Source organism: Giraffa tippelskirchi, chromosome 6 (genome assembly GCF_054371585.1).
Source record: "Giraffa tippelskirchi isolate mGirTip1 chromosome 6, T2T-mGirTip1v1.2.pri, whole genome shotgun sequence".
In the NCBI taxonomy this organism is placed as follows: Eukaryota; Metazoa; Chordata; class Mammalia; order Artiodactyla; family Giraffidae; genus Giraffa; species Giraffa tippelskirchi.
Window position 1 is genome coordinate 155986801 of NC_137280.1, and position 17746 is coordinate 156004546.

Here is a 17746-nt window from a genome sequence, read left to right on the forward strand (position 1 = left end):
AACTGAGTGAAGCTGCTTTTTAACAACATTCTTCCCAGTCTTTCTACATTTTTGTTACACTGGTTTATACTTATATACACATATATAAGTATAAAACAGTTTTTGTCTTATGTATGTAATATATATACATACACAATTCAAAAACAGGATTTATATTGATGCTTAATTATTTGTCAATTGAAAAATAAGAGATATTAACCCAGAGATACATTTAAAAAGCAAAAAGACCCAAGCATCTGAGACATTTTGAAAACTTTTCTTAATATTATAGAAATGTATAATTTTATTATATACTTATACTAATTTGGATGTTATAGGAAAATTAAACTTCAAACTTCATGAATATTTGAATATTAAGATTGTGTGTGTGTATATATATATATATATATATATATATATATATATACACACATATATATGCTTATTTGGTCAGTTGTGTTCAACTCTTTGGGATACCATGGACTGTAGCTCGCCAGGCTCCTCTCTCCATAGGGATTCCCCAGGTAAGAAAACTGCAGTGTGTTGCCTTGCCCTCTCCCATGGGATGTTCCCAACCTAGGGATTGCACCCAGGTCTCCTGCACTGCAGTGGATTCTCTACCATTTGAGCCACTGGGGAAGCCCAAGAATATTAAAACAGGTAGCCTACCCCTTCCTCAGAGGATTTTCCAACCCAGGAATCAAACTGGGGTCTCCAACATTGCAGGTGGATTCTTTACCAGCTGAGCTACAAGGGAGCCCCATATATACATATATGAAGTGAAGTGAAGTGAAGCCGCTCAGTCATGTCTGACTCTTTGCAACCCCATGGACTGTAGCCTGCCAGGCTCCGCCATCCATGGAACTTTCCAGGCAAGAATTCTGGAGTGGGTTGCCATTTCCTTCTCCAGGGGATCGTCCCAACTCAGGGATCGAACCCAGATCTTCCACACTGCAGGCAGACTCTTCACCATCTGAGCCATATATACACTGTAGCATATAAACTCTAAAAGGTGACTATTAAAAAGCTTGAAAATATAGATATATTAGAATATAATTCTATGATAAAAGCAGAATAGAAATACAAATTCAGGAGAAAAATACAGTATATATTTGATTGTTAATAGACAATTTTATTGTATTTTTAAAAGATGATATTGGATATCAAGACATAATTTAAAATATAAATATAATGCAATGGGATTCATAACCTTTGCACCTATGTAAATTAATGATGCAATTTTCTGTGCTAACTTTGATAAATTGAGAAAGGACATTTTTTCTCCCAAGATTTTTTCAGGGTTTGCCAGAAGAAAAGATGGTAGGTCCTTGATATAAAGTATACTGTAAACAGACATTGCAAGTTATTTGTCACTTTGCATTCTTCGCTTCTTTCATGATATGATTCCTAATTTTATCAAGAATCAATCACCCCTTGATTCTATTTGCCCCTTCTCAGGCATCTAGTTGTGGCCATGAAATCAACAGATTATGTGACAAAGTGATGTGTGCAACTTCTGCATGGTCACCCTAAAGGAAATTGCTCTCCTGCCACTCACTGTCACCCTTTCACACTTGCTAGGCAAATGTGACAAAAGCGGAGCAGTCATCTTGGACTCCAAAACAGAAACCACACACAAGGGAGGATGGGAAATCAGCCAACAAGTACCATGAAGCTCATCTCCAATTTGAAACATAAGTGAAATAAATACCACTATTTAAGCCACTGTTTGGAGTATTTCTTATTTATAACACTAAATTCTATATTCTAAATAATGTACATGGCTAAGTAGAAAAATAAATGGAAAAGCAAATGGCTATATTGTTAAAACATGTCAATTTAGTGTAATGAGTAAATACTGAATGGTAAGGGGATATGAACTTCTACTTCAGTCCTAGCTTTGACATGATAAGGTCAATTTTCCATTAGACAAGCGGATCACTTCTCTAACTACTTTCTAAACAAAGGCAATGGATGAGATATCTTTAAGGCCTTATTACTTAAATTACGGTGTTTTTCTTTTTTTAATTTTTTTGTAGAGAAGACCAAGGGAAGTTTGAAAAGGAACTATTTAAATTGAGCCTTGAAAGATGATTTAATGGATGCTCCTGTAAGATACGAATCACAGAATAAAAGTGCAAATCTCTAGATATCCTCTAATAACAACATGGGGTAGAATAAATTGAGTTTATAGGACAAAAACATTCTTGGAACAGAAATATGGTTATTGAATACAGCAGCTCAGATGTAAATGCAATGGTTTCTTAACATGTTACTAACAATATCTAACCCAATCTTATATTGAAGTGATATTATAATTCTAACTCTTAGCAATCTCCAATGTTAATATATGAGACAAATAGTACAAGACTGACACTGATAATAGTAGTGATCAAGATGACTAAGCACATGTCATTCTATGAGAAACAATTAAGATCTTGGCAGTTGAATATGAGGAAATAAGAAACAAGATTATTAGAAGATGAGAGAAATGGTTTGCAAGCTTATTTAAACACAGATAATATGTTAGTGGTGTTTATAATGAAAGTACATGATTATGTATAAATGATTTAAATTATGTATAATTATATGACTATAATGATTTAAATGATTTAAATGATGATTTAAATTATGTATAATTATAAATTATTAAGCAAACTGATATCTAAAATCACTTACAATTTGTGTCAAGCACCTAATTTAAAAAAAAGACAAGTTTTACAAAAATGTTATAGCAACCTATAAAGTACGTGATTTTTTGTTAGCCATTTTAACACATTCTTATTTAAATATCAAAACGATAGTTGTTAGATTATTTTTTTCCATGTTCTTAGAGGTGATTAAGCTGAAAATCAGAGAATTAAATAAGTCCTCGATAGTTGCAATTTTAGTAAGTTCTAGTGGCAAGTTTTGTACCCAGGCCTATTGGACTCTAAAGTTAATATCTCCAACTTTCAGGGCAACAGTGTCTGGTAGAGTCCCTTTCATGTCACATCTTTTTATGTCTCAGGCAGGAAAAATGTTTCACTCTTGAGGATTTATGTGATTAGACTTAGCTACATGGATAATTCAGAATTATTTTCTCATTTCAAGATTCTTAATCTAGATTACACCTACAAAGTCTCTTTTGCCATAGGTAACATAATTACAAGTACAGGGGAGTAGTATGTTGACATCTTTGGGAGACCATCATTCTGCCTACAATGGGCAATGGTATATTTTTTTCTACAATGAGTATCATTATTTAATATCATATGTTGAAAAAATTTTGTCTTTCCCCATGAAATTGCCTGAGTTACTTTGTTACTTTGTCAAGAGTCACCTGAAAAAAAAAAAATCACTTGACCACATATGTTTCCATTTATTTCTGAAATATTTATTTTGTTTTGTTTATCTATATGCTTATTCTTTCACCAAAACTACATTGTTTTGATCACTATACCTTTACTGTAGATCTTGAAATTAGGTAAGATAAATTTTTCAACTTTGTTTTTTGGAAAACTGACTTTGCTATTCTAATGTAAACACATATTTCACATTATTTCTTTAGGTTTTTGACAATTTATATCAGAACCATCCTGTAACTTTAAGTATAAAGATTGTAAAAACATTTGAAAAATTTACTCCTGATTATTTTATGGTATTTGGCAATAATACAAATATTTTAAAATTATGTTTACTCATTAAAAATAGAATTACCATATGATCTAGCAATCTCACTCATGGACATATATCTAGACAAAAGTATAGTTCAAAAAGAAATATGCACTCCTCTATTCATAGCAGCATTATTTACAACAACCAAGATATGCAAACAACCTAAATGTTCATTAACATCTGAATGGATAAAAAATGATATGGTACCTTTATACAATACTACTCAGCCATAAAAAGAACAAAATAATGCCATCTGCAGTAACATGATACAACTAAAGACTATTGTACTAAGTAAAGTATGCTATCATACTAAGTAGGCCAGAAAGATAAAGACAGAGACCATATGGTATCACTTATATGTGGAATCTAAAATATATCACAAAGGAACCTATTTATGAAGCAGAATTAAGAGAAAACAGGCTGGTGGTTGCCAAGGGGTGGGACCGTATAGCACAGAGAACTATGCTATATATATCTTATGATAAACCATAGTGAAAACAAATATTAAAAAGTAATATATATATATCTATACATCTATTCATATACATACATACATATATACACACACACACACACACACACACACACACACACACACTCTCTTAGTTGCTCAGTCATGTCTGTCTCTTTGCGAGTAGGCCACCAGGCTCCTCTGTCCATGGGGATTCTCCAGGCAAGAACAATGGAGTGCATTGCCATGTCCTCCTCCAGGGGACCTTCCCAACCCAGGGATCGAACTCAGGTCTCCTCGCATTGCAGGCAGATTCTTTACCGTCTGAGTCACCAGGGAAGCCCATATATGTATATGTCTGTGTGTATGTAACTGAATCACTCTGCTGTACAGTAGAAATTAACACATTGTTAATCAATCAAGTATACTTCAATTAAACAAAAAATAAAATTGTTTTCTGATGATTTGCTGCTAGTATATAAAAACACAACTGATATATTTTATATTAACTTTGTATCCTTTGACTTGCTAAATTCACACATTAGTTCCAGTACTAGTTTTGTACATTCCTAAGACTATTCTATGCAAACAGTCATGTCAATAATTATAAAGAGACTGTTATTTTATTTTGATCCTTTCCTTTTCTTTTTTTCTTTCTTTTCTTTCTTCCTTATCACAATGAGGAGAATCTCTACTACATTGTTGAATATAATGAGAGTGGATATCTTTGTTTTATTCCCAATCAAAGGGAAGAAGTGCTCAATGAAATAAGATGTTAACTGTTCATTTTTACAGCTGCCCTTTATCTGCTTATTTTTTTGCTTAAAAAAAAAAAACAAATTTGCTAACAGTTTTTCTCACAGATGTTGTGTTGAATTTTCTAAGCTGTTGTTTTTCATCAAATGTGGTGATCACCTGGTTTTAGTTTTCATCCAGTCTTCTGAGAAGGAAATTATAATAATATAGGATTAAGTATGCAAAGATTTTACCAGGAGACCCACCAGGGAGAGACAATTTAGAGAGGATTCTGATCTAGGGAGTCATAATGCAACAGATGTCTAACACTGTGTACAAAAGAGATGGATAGAAGATTGAGTAGATATGTGTCAGGATGAAATGGAATCTATAGAAAGAGGATTAGGCAATCGGGGAATTCTTAGAACAAAATTTCCCATCAGAAGAGTCCCGTAGCTCCTATAAACAAACTTGCTTAGGATCCCTACTAGGTTAACTAGTCTCTGTCTGGGATACAAATGAGCAATGAATTTCAAGGGGCACAATCTAGGACCCATGATCAACTTTGCTCCTGGTAGATGGTGGAATTCAAGGCATATTTTATGACTGACACAGTGACTGACATAGTTCAATCTTGGCTCTGTACAGATTTACTTTTTCTTTTAAATAAACTTAATTTTTTACCATAGTTTTACATTTACAGAAAAATTAAGAAGACAGTGTACCACAGAAAGAGTTCCCATATACTCCACACCTAGTTTCCTCTACTTTTAACAACTTATGTTAGCATGGTATATTGGTTACAATTAATTGACCAATATGGATACATTAGTATTTCAAAAGTCCATATTTCATTTAGATTTCATTAGTTTTCACTAACGGCCTTTTCTGTTCCAGGATCCCATGTAGGATGACATATTATATTTAGTCATTTTGTCTTATTCAGCTCTTCTCACATCTGTTTTACAAAGCTAAGTCAGAGAAGCTCCTCCACGGTTCCTACTCTGTCCTGCTTCCATTCTTGGCCTTCTGGACCCATGCACAGCTAAAAGTTTAATATGTAAGGCATTCTTCCCAATACTGACTTTATAAGGTCAGAAAATAATGGGAAAGAATAATATTCTAACACTCAAAAATCCATAGCAGCAGTGTAGGTACTGCGTACATATTTCACCACATTGGTACACGCATCTCGTGAGGGAAAGTGCATGAAGCCTTCTGGAGCCCCTGTCTCTTTGGTTTTTGTTGGTGACAGAGGCTGGATACTCCCTTGCTGTCCTGGCCCTCCAATCTGCTTTTATAACTATGACTGGCTTTGTATTCAAGTTTAGCCAAAATGATGTGAGAGAAAGATGTTAGGTAAGGTTACCAGGAAAGTTTACATAAAGTACAAACTAACCTGGCATCTCATTTGGCCCTTTACCTTTTGATGTACTCCATGATTCCTATGTAGAATATAAAAAATGATCTTGATTAACAGAAGTACAGCAGTTATCATCCTGTCGATGGAAACTGAATGCTAAATTGTAATAATAAGATAGCAGGAAGAATGTCCCCTTTTGACTTTTTTTGTTTTTTTGGAATTTGCTTAAGCCTCAAACAGCCTCTCTCCAGAAAGTTTGTGTTAAACAATTATCTTATTTATGCCAATATTAGTTAATTATTTGCTTGTTGCCATTGAACACAATCCTTGTTGATACTGTAGGTCATATCTTTCATACAGCCTGGTATAGGTACTGTGAATTTTAATAGATACTATTATGAAGACATCTACCAGTTCAGAAAATTAAAACTGCTAAACAAAATATAAATACGTAGGCAATTTTAAAACTTAGTTTTCCTTAATGACATATATTTATGGTATGTATTTTTATACAAAGTTAATAAAGCAGGTCTGTAGCTCTTTCCCAATACACATTACCAAAAGAGAAAAGCTACTATACATGAGAATAGGCGCTCACAGGCCAAAGTACAACATAACTAAAAAACATAAAGACTTCAAAAGAAAAACAGAATTACACAATATATATCATCTGAACAAGAATTACTGAAGCAGTGAACAGATAATTAAAATAAGATGATGAGTATATTTAACCAAGAAATGGAAAATATTACCATGTTAGATGCTAATGAGATAAACAGAAGAGATAAACTATACTATGTGATATAAATTGCTGAAAATGAATTTTGAGTTGAATGGTCAACCATATGGAGTAAATTTCACAGAAAATGTCGGGATAGAGTAACAGTATGTAGGAAACAAAAGAAAAATTAAGAAATAGAACAGAATTATGGATATCCAAAAAACATGAATGTAATAAAGAGAACAATAAAAAGAGAAAGAAGGGAAGAGTGGAAGTTTCCCAGACTCATATATATTTGAAAGACCTCAGACTAAATGGTTCATTGAGTCTCTGCAAGGTGAGAGAAGGAAAAAGTTAACCTAAATATATAGTAAAATTTAATACACTAATTATAAATTGAAAATCCTTAACCTCTTAATAAGAAAACTAATTGACAATGATGAGCATATTTGTCAAATATGAAATCAATAGAAGATTAATGTCTACAATATATATGGAACTTCTACAAATCAACATGAATATAGTAGGAATATAATTGAAAATTAAGTGATATGATCAACATATTTGTTAAAGAAGATATCTCAGAAGGCTTATGAGAATATGAAGCGATACTTAAAATGTTAATAAACATAAAAATATACATCAAAACAAAAATGAGAAATAAATCTTTATTTCTTAGGGTGGCAAAACTTACAATGCTGAAAATTTTATTTATTTATTTATTTATTGAGGAGAAGTGGGAACACTGATACGGACTTCAGGTGGGAATAGAGGTTGGTCATCTAGAAAGTCATCTAATACCATATTGTAAGAGAGCCTATGACTCTGCATTTTGGATTTTAAGCATATGCCACCAAAGTAAATATATGTACCAATATTCAATTATTTTTAGTACTGGGAAGTTAAAAATAAAAGCAAAACAAAACAGTGTTAACCAATAGATAAATAGTAAAGGTAAAATATGATGGATAAATATTATGGAATATTATTGACAGCATAGTACTATGGGGTGGATGAAATTTTTAACAAAATACTAAATGGAAAAAAATGAAAATACGGATCCATATCATATCATCTACCATAATAAATGCATGTCAATAGGATATAGACACAAGTTACAATTAGACACACACACTAAAAGACAGATATTAAATATATTAGAAATAGAAGGAAAATAAGAAAAGAATATGGAGATAAAATGTCAGAGATAAATAAGAGAAAAACCTTGTTCAGACTAATATTCTTAATATGCTATGATCTGAAGAGTAAGATTAATTCAACTTTGTCCACTTGTGATCTGAGAGAAGGAAAAGAATGAAAGAAAAGAGCAAAGATATTAATTACCTGGACTAAGTCATTAACCCAAAGTCTTTTTTTTTAAGCAAATAAGATGAAAATACTTATTTTTAAAACTCTGAAAGTTTATACGGTATTAAACTATTTTATTTCAATTATATATATGATAATTTATTTATACCCTGATTATCAGTGAAACTACTTCTTTTTCTATGAAGATTAAAGTAATACATATACAACACTTATTTGTGTCAGGTGAGCATTAAAAATATTGGATACATATAAAATACAATAATGAGATATTAGAACAACAAAATGCAGTTGAATTTAACTTTTTAAAAAATTTTGCTTCAAGTCAAAAATAATGTAGCCTATTAACCTTTTTTTTTTTTTTTTTACAATTTCAATGTCTGACTAGTTCCAATAAATATAAATCTATACATAAGGGGATAAATGAAGTTATTTATGAATGAAATATTCTATCTGTGTACACTAGTTCTCTTTTAGTGGAAACTGTCATTTCTATTCTTTGAGACATGCTGCATAAAAATCAATTTTTTAAACAAAATATTCGATGGGTTCCAGCAATGACACATTTTAATATCTGCATGTTTTTGTTTTGATTTTCTCTTCTACTACAATCCCTGTAAAAGTGGGTTTGTATTTTCAATTGGTTCTGCTTTATACTGTCATACCATATTTCCCCTGATATCATAATAGTGAGTAACAAATAAGGAGAGATGGTGAATATATCTAAACTTTACAGTTAAGAAAATGATAGGCCCTAAGGAAACATTAGGAAAGATACACAAAGATTACATTCAAGTTGTAAATATTCAAGAAGTAAACATAATGGAAGCCCTTGAATGACTTCTAGTTTTGACAAAAAAACAACCTCTAAGAATCTAAATATGATGACTACCTCATTTCTCACACAAGAGTTCAATGACTCTGGCCTCTGCAACAAAATATTTTCTATAAATTTCTAGGGGCAAATATCGTTCATGAACAAATACTGTCTAAGTTATTATTCTTAGTAAACACCCAGAAATCAAGCATGGTTTACTACCAATGGATTCCAGAACTCAAAATGAATTAACCAAACAGATGTCAAATGTTCTTAGGCAGAACTCTGCAATAGAGAAAACTGAAATAGTTTCAACATTCCTCACACTCCCTTTGGGAATTTCTTTCTCCTGCTGCATCTATCGGAGAAGGCAATGGCACCCCACTCCAGTACTCTTGCCTGGAAAATCCCATGGACAGAGGAGCCTGGTAGGCTACAGTCCATGGGGTCGCTAAGAGTCGGACACGACTGAGCGACTTCACTTTCACTTCTCCCTTTCATGCACTGGAGAAGGAAATGGCAACCCACTCCAGTATTCTTGCCTAGAGAATCCTAGGGACGGCAGAGCCTAGTGGGCTGCCGTCTATGGGGTCGCACAGAGTCAGACACGACTGAAGCAACTTAGCAGCAGCAGCAGCTGCATCTATACATGTCTACATATATCATTCTCTTTCTGAAGCCAGGCTTATGTGACAGAGTATTTTCTAATATAATGTTCTCAAAGTATAATCCATACAAATCTCAACTTGTTAAAAAAATGCAGATCCTGATCTCCATAAAAGACCTTATAATAAACCCTAATCCCATTCTGTAGGAGCTAAATACATTTAAAGAAAACATCTGAGTTGATGTTATTAAATATAGACTGCATTGAGACTCTGCTCTAAGCACCCAGGCTTGTGACTGTGATAGTTCTTCAATTCCATGAAGATCTCAAGGCACAAAGGGACAAATGCACTGGATTTTAAGAGTTAAACAGAGGAATTTAAATAGTTAGCACATTACTATTAAAAAACAAAAGTTAATATTGACTAGTGAAGAATAAAATATATTCATATTCAACACACTGTCAGAGTACCTAAATTTATACTTGTTCAAGTGAAGATAAACTTAATTGAGCAATTAATGATACATTTACTCTGTACCTAGAAGAAAGGAATCTACCCCTCAGCAAGAATAAAGTGGTCCTGTACAGAATTCATGTATAAAAGGAATCTCCATCTCAAAATAAAATCTATCCTTCTAGAAGATAACTGAGTAAATAAGTACTAGAGAAGCTGGAACCAAATTCCAAGACATTCTATGGAAGAGAGCTGAAAGTGGGATATATTTGGGTACATTTTATCTTAGTTGATAGAGAGACTGAAGTTGCCTCAGATTTACAAAGATTAGCAATTTCAACTTTTAACGAATTTTCTGTTAACTCTGAAGTTTGTTTATAATAAATTCATTATAAATTGTTACTTTATATCAATTAACACTTGTTCTAAGTCTGACTACCTCATTCCAATTTGACAAACTGTCTTCCACCACTCATAAAATCTGCCCTGAGTCATATTAAATTTCTGGGTGAAAGCAAGTAAATTATAAAACAAAATAATACAACAAACACTATTAGTTAGTAAAAGAAAAATCAAACATGTGATATATGCCCACCTTTGTGTGTGGAATACTATAAAAATGTGTCAACTTGGTCAGGATGAACTACATTTCCCAAAATTCACTGTATTGTATGTTTCTGGTAAGGGGAGGTCACAAAAAGGATTCTTGGAAGATTTGGAAGCAGCAGCCATTCCTTACCAAAGGTGCACACTGATGCTGCTCAGCAGATTCACCTCACTGGTGTGAACCAGCATCTGAGCTTCCAAATGCTCTCCCTTTTCAGGATTACTCATTTGCTGCTTTCATTCCTGGATCAGGAGTGTGTGTTTATCTCTGTGACAAAGGGCCCCAGCATATGCAGGATACCCATGTCACTAAGGTCAGGAGCAATAGACCAGATTCAGGGCCCCAGTGGAGTTGCACCCAGCTCAAGCTTGTGGGTTCCAGCCTGCCTGTGATCTTTCCCACCTTGTATCTATCTTCCTTTCTTTACTGCCTGACCTGTGGATTCTGAGCTCTGGCATCAGATGTGGAGACAACAGTCTCCACAGGGATTGTTTAATTAATTCCTACAATTATATAAGGTCAAGTCAGTGTAACAAATGTATTTAATACATTTGCATGCTTTTTAGGTCCTACTGGTTCTGATTCTCTGATTGTGTTCTCATAATGGTCTTATGAAATAACTTCCTATATCCCCACTTTGGAGATGAGGAAATGGAATTGGTAGTTAAAAACCTGCCCAAGGTCACATGGCAAACAAGTAATACAATCAGTGTCAGAACCAGCCAGCTAAGCCTCATCCTTAAAAAAATAAAGAATGATGTTTGGCACAGTAACCCATATAAGTACATAAAGTTGCCAATACATAGCAAGTACCCTCAAGATGTCATTTTTCTTGTCTGGGTGCTTTAATATATCAAATGCACCAGTTGACAATGAAAGAATCCTTATAAACTGTATCGAGCATACATCTGCTGAACTTGCACAGAATGAACTGGAACACAGTTAATGTTTTGCTTTTCTTATCATTGTACAGTTCTCTCAAGGTGAATCAGAAATGAATGATTAATCACCTACTTACATTTGGCTTTATTTATGAAATCTCACACAATCAATAATTGATTGCTCTCTGGAAGAAGCAACTCATAGGCACTAAAAATGGCATATTCCTTCCTTCCAGGAAAGAAGAGGACACATGCTTGATTTTCTTTTTTTTTTTTTTTTTTGAGATAATGGGGTGGGAGTAGGGAAGGGCAGCTGACACTGACTGCCTGATTTTAAATAGCTGGAGAGCAGTAACATTCTGGGAGTTCTTATTTTTTTCCCCAAAGACAAAAATTTTCATTTCTGGCTAACATACAGAATAATTTTCAATGGAACAACATGACATTCATTAATTAGCAGTGACAATACTAATTTTGCTCTTGTTTTTTTTTTTGCATTGCATTTTTTTTTTCAAATCAGAATTTAACTTCAGCTATACTTGCCTAGAAACACCAGACATGCAAAATATGGAATTTTTGATATAGTCAATCGACTTCAGTTGTTTTCATGTTTCACACTGATTTTTTTCCTTGTCCAATTTTGAACATTTTTCATTTATTTTTTGTTTCTTATTTCATTATTAGAGAAACTCCTAAAATAAAGGAGAAATGGGTATTTTTTCTGATGAGGGCAAGTGAGTAGTGTCACATTTAGCTTGAGTACAAAAGGCAAGCTGAGAAATTACACAGAATGCAAGGAATATAATCTAAATTTCTATAACAATGGCCAATAGCAAAAGGTTTCAAATACTGGAGCAGTTAAGTTGATTAAATTAAATCCAGTTCCATGATCTCGGTCCAGAGAACCTCTGTCAGGGGCAAGATACAGCTGGTAATGTAATATTCTCCCAGAAATATCTCCCCATGTGCTAACGACAAGAGAGTCCCAGGGCAGAGGGTTTAGGAGAAGAAAGAGAAAGGATGGGGGTGGAAGACAGTAAAAAGGGCAGATTTTTGGAGCCTTAGTCTTTATGCAGGCCCCTGTTTATTTCTGTGTCGAGAAGGCTAGCCACAGTGAGACCTAAACCCAACTCTGAAGTTAACTATATTGCAAGACCAGGACAGTGAACCCTTATATGATACTATTCCCCAGGGCCCGGCACATGATATAAATAATTATTTATTTAATGAATAAATGTGTTAATTTATCAAAGATAAAAGTTTATTTTAGTTTATTTTGTTGCTTCTTTATTTTATAAAGAGTTGATCTACATTTAACTTTGCATCTGGCTTCATTTTTTTTCAATTTAAAGGGCTGATTTCATATTTTTGTTAGTATCCTAAAAAGAGATATCATAAAATTTGTTTTCAACTGATGATGACCATTATGTTTAACACTAAACAGTGGCGAAACTCCAAACAGCTATACGAAAGTGGTGCATAAAGGTGGAAAACAATGTGGACTATTTTAGTACTGGTGATAGTGCTGCTGCTGCTAAGTCACTTCAGTCGTGTCCAATTCTGTGCAATCCCATAGACGGCAGCCCACCAGGCTCCCCCATCCCTGGGATTCTCCAGGCAAGAACACTGGAGTGGGTTGCCATTTCCTTCTCCAATGCATGAAAGTGAAAAGTGAAAGGCACTCCTCCCTTATAAAGGGGGAAAAAAAGAGAACTTCAGTGCATTAGTAAATATGGAGGATTCCACATGAAACTATTTAATAGTGCAACAGTAATGTCGGTGCAAAGAAGACAACAGTGATTTCTTTCCAACGATTTTGGAAGGTGATGATGGTCTTAAATATACACTGTTTTCCATTTTATGCCTTGTGAGCTTTGAATATTTAGATTGTAATTTTTTTCCAAGTTAAGTTTTGTCCCCAGATTTGTGTCTGCAAATCTGTGACAATGATGCAGTAACAATGATATATCTCAGAATAGCACTGCCTAAACACCACCTGTAAAAACAGCAGGAAGGCAATATAGCAAGGAACAGAACAGCAGGTAAGATAGTGTTTGTATAAGTGCCAGCTACGTATTTGTTAAAGCTAATGAAGTGTAAAAGGAAATGCGACTTATCCTCATCTTGTCCAGAATTTGGAGGCATGTTGAGGAGTAAATTCCAAAAGAGAAGGATGGAAAATTGCCTAGATTGAGTAAAATCATGGCCAACAGGAAAGAATGACATTTATTTCTTGACTCTACAATAACCAGATGTCAAGTTAGTAAAAGAGAATGTGTTGGTCCTTGGAAATGTCAGTATCCATATGTGACAAGGGGGAAGTTTATTCTTTTAATTTTTATTTTACTGCCCACCAATTCTGGAGAGAGATCGACATGAACGTGTGAAGCTTCTCTCTGAAGCTGGGTGGTGAGATATGCATCTTGATGAGTCATATTTTCAGGAATTAAAGTGCCAAAGTAAAACGAGGTATATAATTCAATTCTTATCGCTAAATCAGGAGATCAAATCATAAATATATTTATCTTCCGTTGGTAACACTGAAAATTATCCCTTCCTTGCACCAATGAGATGCACTTCTTCTTACTCCTCATTACACCAAACTCTATTAACATGCATTAAAGTAATATAGATTTAATACTGAAGCAAAACAGTGTGAACTCTGTATGCAAGTTTATAATTCCTAAACAACACTGAGTCTTTATTGGGAATTTAATAAAAGTTACCTTCAAGGCAAAATGGTTTGAAAATTCAGGCCTCTCAAAAGACATTCTTAAAAATTTTCCTTTTCTAGATTATGATTCTTAAATTTCAACTTGCATTTAAATTACATGTACAAAATCATCTATAATTTACACTCTTTGAAAATGCTTGACATTGGTCAATATGCAGACATTTTAGCCTAACTCCATCTAACATACAGTCTAGACTATGTGAATCTGTACACAAAAATATAGGAATTTCATAAAGCCTCTAAAGCTTTATAATGATTCCTCATTTTTGCAATCCTAGAAATTAAAGAACTGGATTATGCAATTGTAAGAGATAGCTAGGAAACTCCAAAATCCATACAGCAGACCATTTAAAAGTGTAGCTGGAATTCTGTGGCATGAGCTGAAGGAGCTCACAGGCAGAAATTTTCTCTTTTAGGGAAGCCTCAGTTCTGCTGTTAAGGCCTTTCAATGGATAGAACCAACCCTCCTCCCCAGATTACCTAATGTAATCTTGCTTATTAAGTCAAATGATTAAAGATATTAATTACATCTCCAAAATACCTTCAAAACTTCATCTAGATAACTGTTTGAAGACTATAGCCTAGGCAAAGTGACACATAAACATTCCAATTGTTATATCCTTCATTGACAGAACAGATTATGCTTTTTCTAAGGAGCAACTAAATTATTTGGGTAACTTTTTCAGATAGAATGAAAACACACAGTTTTTTTCCCCACATTTTCTGTAATAATTATACCCTTTGGAGGATCATATAAGTGTGCATACATTTTTAAGTTTTAATTTGTATTATGGAAAACTCCAAACATGTACGATAATGCAGAGAAGAATACAATGAAGGCCAATGTACCCATCATCCAGCATCAACAATCATCATTTGCCAACCTAAAATATATATATATATGTGCATGTGCATATGCATATATATATATGCATGTGCATATGCATATATATATATATATATATATATATGCATGTGTATATTAAAGGTTGTATACACCTTTAATCACTGGGATACACTTCTGAGTGGATTTGAATCTCAGTCTATGAAAGGCATGAGGAAACATGGCTAAAAGAGTAGCAGAATTATATTTTTCCTTTCGACCTAGAGGATAAACCTTGTGAGTCAAAACTTGGCCAGAATAATCTACACTATTGTCTTCTTTCTCCTTTAATTTTTCCTCCAGTAAATACTGAATTTTATGAAACCATCATTTATCGAGTGTATTTAACATTGCTACTGAATAATAATACATTAAGGAAATTCTAGAGAAGGATAAAAATAAGTAATATAAATCATAGCAGGATAAAGATAGATGTTCAATTTTTTTTTTTACATAATATAATTCAAAAGGATATGAGAAGAATCACTTTAACAGTATAACAAAAACAAGGTTAGCATTTAATTTCAGATTGGAAAGTAAGGTGGGAGAGATGACAAGGGGTTTACTTATTTATCCTTTAAAAGTTTCAGGCTCCATCACAGTTGATAAAATGTTGGAATGCCACATTGCTCCTAGTCAGTGTCATACTGCTTTAATGTAAAACTTACGCTCAGTTGCCATTCTCTCTCAGAAGGTTTAAATGAGCCGATGGATTCTGAAAAATGTACTGGCAGCTAAAGTCTAAGAGTTATGGTGTTAATAGCAGTGGAGATCTCTCTATTTTGTACCAGAAATAGGTGTGTTAGAGTCCACGGGGAGGGGAGGCAAGGCTCCTTAAAATTATTTAGTAACAGAAGTGAACACCACATGATTATTACCCTTGTCTTAGGGAAATATGCATGATAATGTATTCATTATTGATTCTTTCTCTGTAGGACTCCTGCTTTGGCTCATTGCTCATTTTAAATGGCTCAGTAAGTCACAAGAGTTGTCAGTATTCCCTCACTTAGCTTTACATCATTTGTTTACAGCATCTGCTCAACAATAGCCTGCTTTATGGATGAACTCCTATAGATTGTGAAGATTTAATGCATAATGCAGGTGTATATTAAATCTGTTACACATATGTCACGAACACAATGGGATTGTTTGGAGACAACTGTGGATAACTGTGCATTGCTTTATTCTGTATTCCAAACACTTAATGTGATGCCTATAACATTATATGGACTCTATGAATGCTTCTTGAATAGATAGGTGTGTAAATGAAAGAATGGAACTCAAAATTTTTTTTAAATCAGCTGATTTTCATATAAAACTCTGCACAGTAGCATACACTGCCTAAAATTCTAACTAATCCTTTGTCTATTTAAACTCTCCTCTTCAAGGACTACCTTCATCCTCATATTCTCCATAAGCTTACTTGATCACTTAATTAAATGTTGTTTTATCCCCAGACTAACCAGTAGATGCTTTACAAATACTTAGTTGGAGAAAAAAGATAAATGATACATTAAACAACCATGTATAAACAGAAAAATAAGATCAATATAATAACAAATAAGTACTGTGTGTTCTTAAAAATAAAACAATAATAATGTTTGAATTCGGGTTCTGTGTATTAAAAATAAATAAACCCTTACTCACCAGAAGTCCTGCCCTAAGCACCTTGTAAACAGGATACACAGCAGAGTCTCATCATAATGCACATCTATTTGAGACAAAACATTTTAGTGTGAAAGACCCCACTTAATTTTTTCTATTTTAGAAGGACTCATTTCAATTAATTGTTTTTTTATATAACAAATATACACTTGAAAGGGAATAAATATTCAACAGAAGGAAATTAGTGTTTTATCACTCCATTTCATCTAGTGCAGTTTGATGTACTGATAACCTTTTTCATTAGAAAGCTAACAGTGGAATAACAGCAGTTTTTTCAAGAACAAAACTAAAGTTGTAAGAAAGTCTTCAGTATAAATATTCAAATTTCTCCTTTTAAAGATATTCGAGCATTATTAGTTCTTTCACTAGTCCACAACATTAGTGACATTCGAGTTAGACACCACTGAACGATTGAGCACACGCACCCACAAGGACTGTCAACTTCTTTGAGAAGGCTAGAATGTATTGTCTGAATTAATCCAAGACATTCTCTGTGGAAAGGTAAAAAACGTAACATTTATCCATTTATCCATTCAATTCACAAATATATACTGACGTTCTGAGGCGGGGAGAGTGGGGGTTTTCTGAGGGAGTAGCAGCTCTGGGAGTAGTTTTTATTTCTTGTTCACCCCTTTCCGTCTTTGGCCCAAGACCTTTTCCTAATCTTACCTGGCCAGGCCCTCTGGTAAGAACAGCTGTTCTGTGACTCAGACGGGGAGAGGTAGTGAGGACTCTACAGGCACTGGAGTTTGCATGCCAGGTGACATGAGACAGACGCCTCATGGACGACTCTGGAATGAGGGAATCCGGCGTCCTTGGCACCCAGTGTTTCTTACCCAGGATTCCCCTGCCAGCCGCGTGGAACT

The 17746-nt window shown here is 33.9% G+C and overlaps 1 protein-coding gene across 3 annotated transcripts in view; it reads right to left on the reverse strand.

Annotated features, from left to right (window-relative positions):
• EDIL3 (EGF like and discoidin domains 3) overlaps nt 1–17678 on the reverse strand; it is a 1139470-nt gene extending 1121792 nt beyond the window's left edge. For all 3 annotated transcript variants that reach the window (XR_014057553.1, XM_081503905.1, XM_081503900.1), the window contains exons 1-2: nt 17550–17678; nt 16863–16926 (exon numbers count right to left, since the gene is read on the reverse strand). The gene's annotated coding sequence lies outside the window, so the exon portion shown is untranslated. The remainder of the gene's footprint in view (nt 1–16862; nt 16927–17549) is intronic.
• Between the last annotated feature and the right edge of the window lie 68 nt (nt 17679–17746).